The following is a 12,937-nucleotide window of genomic DNA, read 5'->3' as shown; positions in this document are numbered from 1 at the left end:
CTGGAGGTTACCATGAATGAGAACTCATAAGAAAATTTTTTCTAACTCATATGAGCTCTAAATTCTTAATGAATACAACAATAATGCAACTAATGCTTCCAAAAATTATGTTTCTTTCTATGTTTAACAGATCTAATAAATATGTCTAATAGTTAAAGATTGGTTAATATGGTATACACTAGTATTAGAAGAATGTGAATTGGTCAGGTATGGAGTAGGGTTATGAAGACCATGGCTACTTGATAAATCCCTTTATAAGATGCTGTTGGATGAGAAGATTATTAACAAGACCCTATAAGTCAACAGACATCTGTTCTCACTATACAGATGTGCAGAGATTTATGTTACTGCTTTCCGGAATATGTTAGTTTTATAATCAGAAAAACCACTATGAGAAGAAAGACTCAATTCTGATTTAAAGATGAATGTATGTTCTAGGAAATACTAGAACTAATGCAAAGAATCCACATGGTTCTAATCTACTTTCAGTTATTCCACTACCGAATTCTCTATTAATTCCTGAATGAAATTTTTCTCCCTTGTGTTATGTGACCGTACACTAAAATGTTGCACCATATGCCATTAAATATGTACTTATAAAATGTTTAGAAGCTTGCAATGATTTTATAACGTAACAAATAGATAACTCCTTGCTAATTGACATTTATACATAATTCCCAATGTCTTCATATAGTTGGGAGAGTCCTGATTATGCTAATAATGTTGAGGTGTATGGCGATAAAGCACCCGTACATCGCGCCTCCAGATCTTACTACAGGTTCAGTTGATCTGGGGATGCGATGTGCGATTCCATGCAGCGCTATGCAGGGGGGGAGGGGGATACCGGCATATTGGGCGGTCGGCCACCTGATCGCATCGTGTGGGGGGCAGGCCCATATGTCAGTCATCGGAACCCCCGTCACGTCGTAAGGTGCATATCGCACAGTGTATGGGCAGCTTAAGTCTTAAAAGTTGCACTTACTTCTAAGTTGGCAGTCTCCAGGTCTTGTCCTACACTATTACTTTGAACAAATTCTAAAGACCAGAAGGGAGGCCAGTGGGGAGAAAGGTAAAGCTGCTGTAGCACTGCTTTCTATAATAGCAGAAGCACATTGTATTAACTACATCCACATGAGGTTATAGCGGATCACGTTACTGTATATGCAAAATGTAACAGTAGTAGGGGGTGCAACTACTATTGTCTCTAGATGTGCTGGGCCAGTCCATTATTCTGACCCCTGCTCTGATCCTCTGAAAATGCACAATGAACATTTAGTTTCATAGGTGAAAGCTCCGGACAGGTCTTCATTGCATAGGCACCGGCACACATGCATGCTCGGAAGAGCAGAGCTGGGTCTGAAGAAAGTCTGGGTAAGGGCCCCATCTAAGATTATATTGGCCTCAGTGATTTTGTGTTATGCCTTTGCCCCATGCTATTGGATAAATTGTCATGTCATCTCCATGCAACTTTTTCTTAGCATCTTTTATAATCGCAGTCAAGCCATACCTAGCATCTACTCCTGTTACTTGGATGTGTCTCTGTGTACAACTCTGTATGAGGTCCCCTTTGTTTTGAACCTGCAAAGCTTGAATAAATTACATTAAAATAATATTAGTTTTCATTTCAGCTTTCTTTTGCATTTTTTTAATGAGGAAATGTAATACACACTGAGGGCCTGATTCAGAGCCGGACGCTCTTTCAGAGCGCTCGCTCTGAATCAGTGCCCTCCTTCTCTTTTTTTAGAATGGCCTCCTGGCCGCTCGCATAGCTGTGGGTGACCACCCACAGCTATAGTGAGCGGCCAAAAAGATGGTCGGGATGGTCAAGACCATCGCGACCATCGGGCTTGCGACGAGACCCTTGTGGTAGGATCTCGTTGCCGCAAGCCCTGGAGTGCTTTCGGCTCTATCAGAGCCGAAGGCACTCCCACTGACATCACTTGTGATGTCAGTGGGGCCGGCCCCAGACGGTAGGCGTTCCCATAGGAATGCCTCCGTCTGGGCAGCCACGCCCCCGGCACGCCCACCAAAGGGGGCGTGCTGTCACTCACCATCTACAGCACGCCCCCTTTGGTACGAGACCCATAACGACGGCTTGGCCGTCGCTATCCGGGTCTCACCGCATGCGCACGACGGAGCCGGGTCTGTCATGCGCATGCGCACTGGGCCAACATCGAGCCGCTTGCGAGCGCTTAGCGCTCGCGAGTGGGTCTGAATTAGGCCCTGAGGCCCTGATTCAGAGCCGGACGCTCTGACAGAGTGCTCGCTCTGAATCAGGGCCAGTCTTTTTTTTTTTTAGAACGGCCTTCTGGACGCTCGCATAGCTGTGGGTGACCACCCACAGCTATAGCGAGCGGCCAGGAAGATGGTCGCGATGGTCAAGACCATCGTGACCATCGGGCTTGCGACGAGACCCTTGTGGTAGGGTCTCGTTGCTGCAAGCCCCAGAGAGATTTCGGCTCTAACAGAGCTGGAATCTCTCCAATGACATCACTTGTGATGTCAATGGGGCCGGCCCCAAACGGTAGGCGTTCACATGGGAACGCTTCCATTTGGACAGCCACCCCCCGGCCCGCCCACCAAAGGGGGCGTGCTGTCACTCAACATCGACAGCTGTCGTGCGCATGCGCTCTGGGTCACCATTGATCCGGTGGCGAGCGCTCAGCGCTTACTACCGTGTCTGAATCAGGCCCTGAATCAGTTCCTGTACAGACAATGAGATAATATCAATATCAAAAGAATGTCAGTAGTTACCAACATGCCTCTCAACATTCCAGGGCCTAAAATTGTGACAAATTTGTCATGTTCCTGATCCGCAAAGGTCACTACAAAAGCAGATCAAATCACAACCATTTTACTGATGCCAATCTAGTAAAATGTTAAGCCTCCATTTCCGGTACCTGAAAATGAGAATTGTTCAATAATAATTAGGATTGATGTGGGGATGTCTACCAATCATTTTTAACCAAAGAATCTTCAAATAGTGGAAATACTCTGGGTTAAGACACTAATTAAAGAAAAAGTAAAAAAATTATAATAATATAATAATAATGAAATCCTATTATTCCTTTAAGTTCTATTTTTAAAATACTACAAGCACAAGACACAAATGTTACATTTTACACTTTGTACTGGGTCTGTGTAGTTTGAATTTTTGAACTATCTTTTCATCAAGCCCTTATTGAACAACATGTATGGAGTCTCCCGTATTCCAGAACATTTCAATACAAACATTGTTAGTTTTTATATGGGTAAGTTACAAAGTACTTTTGAAGAAATTCCAGAAAATAAATGAATGCAAGATAGTGACGTCAAGTGAAGGTTCACTGACTAATTTTGCTTAAAAAACTTAACGTGCATGCCAACTCAATTTGTTTATGGATATTTTGACCTAGAGCCCAAACATGGATCTTTCCTTAAACTTTCTACCATAGTCCTGCGATGTACTACCTCATAGTTTATTGTTCTGAACATGAGGCCTCATTCAGGGATGTACGCAAAACCAATGGTTTGCGTACATAGCCGATGGTGACAAGACTGCGCAAGGATCTGCGAGTTTGTCTGCAGTTCCCCCAAAGCCGCAGCATGTCCGTTTAGGAGCTGGGCGTTTTGTAGGCATCCCAAGGCCAAAGTCTGCGTCTTCTGATGCAGATTTCCTGGCCCCGGCTGGGCAGTTCCATTGCCCATTCTGAATAAGTTTAAGCTTACTCAGATGGGTGATGACTGTGACTGATGGTCGCGATGGTATCTGTAATGCTGATAGGAGGCGCCTTTTGTCATCAAACGCCTCCTGCTACATTAACATATGTTAGCATCGCTGCTGCATCCAGAGACTAGCACATTTTGAAATCAAGATCACCATCAGTAAGCTAGGGCTAACCCTTTTGCCACTCTAACATTTTTGCATTACGGTTTAGTCTCCCAGTTCCCTTTTTCGTACTGAAGTAATCTTCCCCTAGCTTTAGTCGTACACAACTTTTAGTCTTTAAGTCTTACAAGTCTTTGAAACATTTCCCCATCTGCTGACCCTAATCTATAGAATATTGTACTGAGGGCCTGATTCAGACCCACTCGCGAACGCTGAGATCTCGCAAGCGGGTCGATGTTGGCCAAGTGCACATGCGCACGAGGGAGCCGGCTCCGTCGTACGCATGCGCGAGACCCGGATAGCGACCGCCAAGCCGTAGCTCCGGGTCTCGCTATGAAGGGGGCGTGCTGTCGATGGTGAGTGACAGCACGCCCCCTTTGGTGGGCGTGCCGGGGCGTGGCTGGCCAGACGGAGGCGTTCCCATGGGAACGCCTACCGTCTGGGGCCGGCCCCACTGACATTACAAGTGATGTCAGTGGGAGTGCTCTCGGCTCTGATAGAGCCGAAAGCACTCCAGGGCTTGCGGCAGACGAGACCCTACCACAAGGGTCTCGTCGCAAGCCCGATGGTCGCGATGGTCGCATCTTTTTGGCCGCTCGCGATAGCTGTGGATGGTCACCCACAGCTATGCGAGCGGCCAGGAGGCCGCTCAAAAAAAGTAGAGGGACGGCCCTGATTCAGAGCGAGCGCTCTGGCAGAGCGTCCGGCTCTGAATCAGGGCCTGAGTCTGTCAACACTCACAAGTCTTCTCAGTTTTCCTCAATTCTGCAGAGTATTGCCCTGATTCTGTAAATATGCTGTAAAAATTATAAACCTATAGAATACTGCCGTAAATCTATACAATTAGCAGTCTGTATTCGTACTGTTCTATGCACTGTGCACTTCTATCTCATTAAGGTCACTTGTGAACATTTCCTAATAGTGTAGTGCAGTGATTCCCAACCTCGGTCCTCAAGGCACACTAACAGTCCTGGTTTTGGTGATATCCAGGCTTGAACACAGATGGTTAAATCAAAATAACTGAGGTACAAATTAAGTCACCTGTGCTCCAGTATGGCTATCCTCAAAACCTGGACTGTTAGTGTGCCTTGAGGACCGATGCTGGGAACCCCTGGTGTAGTGGAAAAAATGGCAACAAAACATTTTTGGCAACAGCCAAGCAGTGTGGTTCATGCTACCACTTTTATTTGCCTAAGGAACGGGTCATATAGGAGGGCTTGTCCTGAATGCTGGACATTTCCAGCTAAAGAATTGTGGAAATTCATGAGATTTCGGAGACTGTCGTAGTATCAGGTTGAAGTGAAGGGTTAATACTGTGCCCCTGTTACATAAAAGAAATTAAGTCTTGTAGATGATGAATGCAACAGTTTCTGAGTTTAATCACACTTGTGTGATAGGGGAAGAGTGTCCCCACATTCATTCAACCTATCACCACATGAGTGATTGATCACTTAAAAATTGAGCTGAAAAAGCAGAAGTATTTAGAGTACCCTTAATGGACAGCAGTGACTTCTGGTCATTGCTGAATGCAGTCTTAATAATTCTTATCCTCACATATAGGATTATATAGCTGGAAACCTCCACCTAACATCAATGACTTCTGTACCAGAAGTGGGACTTTCTGCCCTGTAACAAAAAGCTTAGAAGTATCCTTGTGATGAAACAAGTGTACCCTGACCATCTTACTTACTGTGCCTTATTTCCCCCCAGATCATGACTCTGGTGAATGTATGTTGCAGCTTTTGGTCCTACAAGTTACAGGAGAAGAGAGTACTGACACAATCAAAAATGGTTATCCTACCGGGACTTGCTCTCCTTACTCTCTGTTGCATTTGTCCCAAGAAATATAAGTTTAAAGTGTTGTGATAGTATATATGCTTCATGTATGACATATAACCATGCCTTATGTTGATAATGATACTAGGCCTAAAAAAGTGCTATAGCCAAACTGGGAAGGTCAAATATTGTGCTTGGTGACTCCAGCAGCATGGATAGCCAGGTCAACCCACCAGCACAAGCAGGTAGAGCTTTCAGAAGCCTGAATTAAGGAGGAAGTGCTAGTTCTCCAGAGAGTGCTTCTCTGAAGCTCGAACAGTCCAGCGATTAATCCAGCTAACAAAGTCCAGCTAGCCTCATCCCAAGGTAAATATACTTCTTTTCAGGAAGGTATATTGTGTGAGCTTGGGCAGCTCAAACATCATAGAGCCACCAATGACAGAATTTCCAGAAGAGGAGAACAGCAATTAAATGGGTTCCAGCCCTGGGGAATGAGAAGTGCAATGAGATCTCTTGGAAATTATGAGGATCCAGCCAGAACATCAAGATGTGTCAATCTGGGAAACCATGAAGGGTAGGTATGTCTTGGAGGCAGGACAACTTAAGTTTTGTCACATAGAGGTCAGATATCTAACTGAGTCTGGAACCCTGGAAGACATATGAGAACTTGTAAGCATGTTGTCCTTCATTGCTGTAGGACCTGTGTGTCCACCAAAAGTGGAATGGCAATGAAGTAGGACTGCTGCCTCACTGGCAGCACTAGGGAAGACACCTCCATGAGCAAGAGAAGAGGTTGGATCAGACATGACAGGGTTGGCTAACCAGAGAAAGGAGTTATCATGCCTTGTGTCCCTTTGTAAATTTTGTGTGTGTTCCCTTTGTAATCTGTACCTCTGTTATCTACAGTTTGTAATGTGTTTATCATCCTATAAGTGCTATAATCTCAGTTATGTTATTTGTCCTAATAAGACCTACTTATATTATAAAGTCAGATATTTGCTTAAATATGTTTGTGTTCCCATGTCGTAGGTAATGACTGGCTGGCAGAATGCTGAATGCGGATCATTATCGTGGCTGATTAGGTGCAGGAGTAGCTTAGACTTAAACATGGGCAAGCTCCAACAGTCAGTCAGGCCAAAGTAGCCACAGGGTGCTATGTCATTCTGACAGCCTTGTAACAAATTTTGCATTGGAGCCCTAAAAATAAGAGGTTCAAAACAATTTGCTTAATAATTGTTGGATGGAAAAAGTGAAGCTTAACTATGTACCGAAAGTGCAATACTTGACGGAAAATAAGATTGCAAACAGTACATAGCCCATTTACATGGGCACATTGACATTCAACTCTGGTGCAAATATAGGCATAACTGTTCTCTTGATCCATATGCAGGAGGTATTGCAGAGTTGGGCTGATGCAGAGTTGGCCACAATTGCGCTACAAACCTCAGATATAATATGCATTAATTAACATAATGCAATTGAGATCATATGCAAAGCAGCAACTATCTTAAGACAAGGCCCGGTTGGGAACAGTATCTTATGGGCAGGGTTGGACTAGCCCACAGGGGTACAGGAGAAATCCCCGGTGGGCCCCACTGCCTGTGAACCCATCCCCTCGTTTAGGTTTCAGGTTCCAGACCTCAAATTATAGACTGTTACTCTACTAGATGGTCAGTCACGTGGTGGAGCAGGACCACTGATCAAGAAACTACACCAAGATTTGTCTAAAGGTGAGCCATTAATCAGTGGTGGCTGGCCTCACCCCCCACTGGTGGAAGATCACTCCCCTTAAGTATGGGCCCCTAGAACTGCATTCCTCCGGTGGGCCCTTCTTGTCCAGGTCCGACACTGCTTATGGGCATGGTTTATTCCAGGCGTATGTCACATACACTTGTAACCTACTTGCACCCATGGTTTTAAGGAATAAATCACAAGTGATTTGCTAGTGTTGGGGACGTCATCTGATATTTTGCACCTGTCCATGGCCATTCACAAATAATACGTCTTTTTCATGGTAATATGCATCTTTGTCATGGTCTGCATGTATTCATGCTCTTACTGTACTCGACCTACATTGGAACACCTCCATCCCGCCTATCTATGTGCAAGCAGTTGTAAGTGGCAGAATCACACAAATCTGCATAGTAGCAGGTGCACGTGGTCACTTCTCTGGGTAGAGTGAAATCACGCAATTACACTACACAAACTGGAGTAGTACTCACATGGACTCAAATGCATGTGATTACCCTGCACATATTCACACCAGTATAACTTTGACAAATGATAGCAGTATCTTAGATGGTACACACTTTAGGCTTTTTGCAGAATTGCCCACAAATTGCTGTCTAAAATGCAGAAACAATTGCGACTGACGGGATGCCGATGGTCTAATTACCAGCGCCAGAATCCCAACAGTAGTCGGGATTCTGGCTACAGAATACAGACCATCGGCATCTCGAATGTAAGTATCGGGGATTAGGGGGACGGTTAGAGTGCGGGGCTAGGCACTAGGAGGAGGGTTAGGCACTATGGGAGGAGGGTTAGGTTTAGGATGTGGAGAGGGGGGTTATGTTCAGGCACTAGCAGTGGAGGTTAGGGTTAGGCACCAGGAGGGAGGGTTAGGGTAGGGAGAGGGGGAGGGCTAGCATACCGGCTAATAAGTGTCGGTATGTTAACCCTGTCGGGATCCCGGCATCGGCATTCTGATCGCCGAGATCTCGAATGCCGGCAACCCATACCCAACCCGTAGTATACAATGTTGTCCCCAGAATTGTTTTAAAGCTAGGCGGTATTATGAGTTATTTGGTGAGGGGGAGGGGGCTTAAGGGCAGACCAAACCCTATCAAAAGAGGTAAACAGCAGCCCATCGTGCACTCCAGATAGGAGAGGGGGAGGCTGTGAGACTGCAGTACTTGCTTTTAGTGCAGGGTGGGCAGGTGTCAAAGGCAGAGTGGCCTCTCCCACCGGCATCCTTCTTCTGACATGGGCAGCTCAGTGCAGTGAACATTTCTGTTACTCACAGCACCCTCTGCTGGCTGGCATCAGCATACTCTTCTGTAAGTCGGGCCGGACCTGGGTGCCTGATGCCGCGACTCCCCAACTGACAGCTGAGCGTTGTAAGACAAATGACATCTGTTGCGCCCATCAAAAAGAAACCTGGGGAGAACACTGTGGGTGATTCTGATGCGGATGGATTTAGCATCATATGCTAACATATGCAAAAGCAGCAGGAGGCATCTATAGTAGAAAGACGCCTCCTGCATACTTCAGTGTTCAGCAGCTGCTTCTGAGGATGTAGCCATCGAAACACTTCTGTGTACATCGGCCATCTGTGTAACCTTCAGGTTACACAGGATGGCCGGCAGTTTTACGTTTCCAAGGCTTTGGCATTCCTCTGTTTTGTGGAACTGGCCCGGACACAGCACGGTAGAGCTCATTTCCCCTTCATGCTAAGGACCTGGAAGTGACATGAGTAAGGGCAGAAGTGCGATTCCATGCCCATAAAGTCCACCTAAAGAAGGAACTAGTCCGCTCCCCACGCTTTGGGCTCGGTGGCTCGCTTCACTCTACACAAGATTATATTCCCCCTCTATGTTCACGGGATGATTATTATTATTATTTTTATTATTATCCTTTATTTATATTGCGCCACAAGGGTTCCGCAGCACCTTACAATACATAAACAAATGAGCCCACAAGAAAACAGTTATTAAGAGTGCAAACAATGCAGGACAGATACATGATTAATACATTGCTGCATAACACTTAAATAAGCAGCATGGTGTCAGCAACCAAGGGTTAGGTGCTGTTGTAAATTAAAGTATAATTAAGTGAAGGAGAAGCACATGAGGGAAGAGGGCCTTGCTCGTGAAAGATTACATTCTAAAGGGGAGGGGGCAGACAAACATGGATGATACAGATGGGCTGGATACAAGGGTCACAGTAATATAACATCTAAAGAAAGGTTAGTCTAAACTTAAGAGGAAAAGACAATGAGTTCAGCAAAATTACACCAAGCCTCAAGATTTGGGGGCCACAACCAAGGTCCATTTGAGGGGTCATCTTGCTGCGTCGCTGCGTGGATGGTAGGGAATGATGTTGGACAGTAGCTGATGACATCAGGGTCCTCTCCGTGAAGGGCATCTAGACACTACCGTCACCGCACCCTCCCCGCTCCACAAATCTGCATAGACGCATATGGGTCTGCCCACTTTCTAGCCATTACAGCAATTTCACACAAGTTGCACTATGCTACACTATCTGTCGTAGTGCTCAATCTGCATTAGCCCCTCCATGTGTGACTAGTGAGGAATGCATCAGAGCAAGATGGACATCACATGGACAAATATGTCTCAGTGACCCCTGGAAAGAAATGGTCCATGCAGTGATGAAGCAAATGGCAATTCCTGTGGTGCTTCATTGGCGTGCAGAAACCATCATTTACATCACTAGCAGTAAGGAGTTGGTTTGGCTAGTATATATAGTACAATTCATAATAAGAAGTGTCCTCTGATGGAAAAATCGTATAAAACAGTTGTGATATTTAAATGTTATTTTAACGCTGTTAAAAAATCCACAATCACCACAAGCATAGAAACTTCTGTGACCCTGAACTCAAGTGTACAATATGGGCCTTCTTTTGTATATTCTCATGGGTGCTCTTGATATCCGGCAACAGGACACAGTTGTATCATTTTTATCACCGCAACAAGTGGTACAGCGCCCCCTAATGCCATTCAAGCAGCAGTGGAGTTTCAGCAAAACTACTATAGTGCAAGTGGTCCTGGTTTTTCCCATAATGTCAATTTAACAAGTAAAAAAAAGCAAATAATTTTATTAAAATTGGGGAGGGATACATTCAACACTTACTCAATGATTCCCAGTTTAATATATCTACATCTTTCAACTATTTTAAATACTGTATATTAAATGGTATCATTTTATATCTATACATTTTTATTGAATGTCTAAAACAGATTTGTTTGCACTCAAGCACTTTCATTTCCTTTGGAAAAATAACAGCTACAGCTGACACGTTCTGCATTTTATTACTGTAAGTGTAAGACAGTAAATACGAAACTCAAATATTTGGGAACTTGGTAAAATCATATTGGTATTTCCTGAATGTGGCAAAATTCCTGGCTGCGGCAATTTTTTTTTTCAAAATACAAAATGCTCCTTTGTTAATCATGTCCGTATACCAATTTTAATCAGCAGTTGGATCTAGCCCTGTCATCGGCAGCATTTATGTACCTGAACCCTGCGTTTAACTGCTCCCTCATTTTAAAGGTGAAATTGTATTACAGGTGATTATAAGATTTCAGAACGGTAGTAGCCATAGTGAAATTCAGCTTGATATGATGGAATGAAGTACAGAAATGTATATACCATCAGCAGCATGAAGGCAAAATACACAAGAACATTTTTTTTAAACTAATTTCAAGTACGATTTTCGGAATCGTAAATGATCAATAGATTTTTTTGCTTTTGGAATATAAGTATATTCATTTAGTAAGCATTATGATAAAAGTACTCCATATAATAAGCGTGTTTATAACCCTAGTGTGCGGCAGTAGCTGTGAGTATATATTCCGATGTGTTTTCTTTCTCTTCATTCTCGGTCTGGGTATTTCGGTCTCCCCCTTGGGAGGTGGGGGTATGAAAAGGCAAGTCTTTGGGAAGGTAAATCTGAACAAAGGCACCTATTCACATGCTGCCTTCTAGTCTATCAGAGAGAAAAAAATCTGAGGCCAGCCTTTAACCTGAGCTGCTGGCAGTCTGTACCAGATGTGACATAACTCAGACAAGGAAGAAAAAATGTACATTCCACGGAGGACAGAATATCGTTTGGAAAAAGTGGGTTCTTTCTGTTTATTTTTTTATATACTCTTTTTATATTTCCATTTCCCGATCCTGGGCCTTTTCCTTAAACACCCCACATAATCAGAGGTGAGCTGAAAGAATTCACATTTACTATAACGGTATACGTTCATACTGCTATTGACATTCCGAATGTCGACACCCAGAATGTCAACGTGGTCTGAGTGTCGACGTGGACAGAATGTCGACATTCAACATGTTGACGTTCACAACGTTGACAGTGACAGAACGTCAACATTGTGAATGCCAACAGCCAAATTTTCTTACAGATTTTAGAGTTATGGTGCATACACACGGTCAGATTTTTCTTCAGATGTGAACGATAACGATTTAAAAAATCGTTCAATCGTTCATATCTGAAGGAAAATCTGACATATCTGACATGCCTGAATGATGGACGATGAACGATGCGCGTTCCCAATGGTCAGATAACAATATCTGACATCTGATGTGTTTGCAGTCAGACTTGGACGATTCCATTCATTTAATGCAGTCAAAAATCATTCAAATCGTTCAAAACTTTGGTAAAATGGTTCAAATCGTTCATTCGTTCATCTGACAGATCTGACCGTGTGTATGCTCCATAAGCTGCATACCCACACAACGATTTTGTTACCAACGATTTTATGAACGATTTTCTGTCAGATTTTTTAAAGTGTAATGAACGATTTTTTTGAACTACAAACGGTTTTTGCATATTCCCTTAATGAAAATCGTTGAGTTGACAAGTCTGACTGAACTACAAACTACAATCTACAATCTACAAACGTGAACACGCATGAACGATAATAGTTTATTGTTTGACTCAGAAAGTGAACGATTTTTTCAAACGATTATCGTTAAACGTTATCATTTAACGATAATCGTTCAAAAAATCGTTGTGTGTGTATGCAGCTTTTGCATATGACATGTCAATCTCCCTTCCATGTCAGCATTCTGAATGAAATTCAGAACATGTTGACATACTGGGAGTGTGTACCTCACCCAATTTGAAATGGAAATTTTGTACACAGAAGTGCCAAAAGTCATTGGATAGGTGCCTAATAACGTGTAGGCAGGGCCCTAACTAGGGTAGTGCAACCAGTGCCTTGGCACAGAGCACCACAGGGCAGGGGGCGCTGTTTGGGCCTGTCAATTTTCTGTTTATTATCACTCTCTCTTGTAGCTTTCTCTTATGTCATCCCCAGCATCTCCTGGCCTCCCCTATCTCTTCCCTGGTCCTTCCCCATGTGGCCATGGCCCTTTTTTGCGCGTTATGTCCCTATTTGAAAAATAGGGGGGGCGCCAATGCTCTTTCTGGCACAGGGCACCTAACAGTCTAGTTAGGGCTCTGCGTGTAGGATCCCCTCTAGCCCAGCAATTCCACAAGTGGACGGAAGACCTCTGGAGAGATGTTGACTCATGCCATCTGGA

Source organism: Taudactylus pleione, unplaced genomic scaffold (assembly GCF_031769625.1).
Source record: "Taudactylus pleione unplaced genomic scaffold, aTauple2 ptg000065l, whole genome shotgun sequence".
Lineage (NCBI taxonomy): Eukaryota > Metazoa > Chordata > Amphibia > Anura > Myobatrachidae > Taudactylus > Taudactylus pleione.
The sequence above is the reverse complement of the archived record's forward strand: the minus strand, read 5'-3'. Positions refer to the sequence as shown.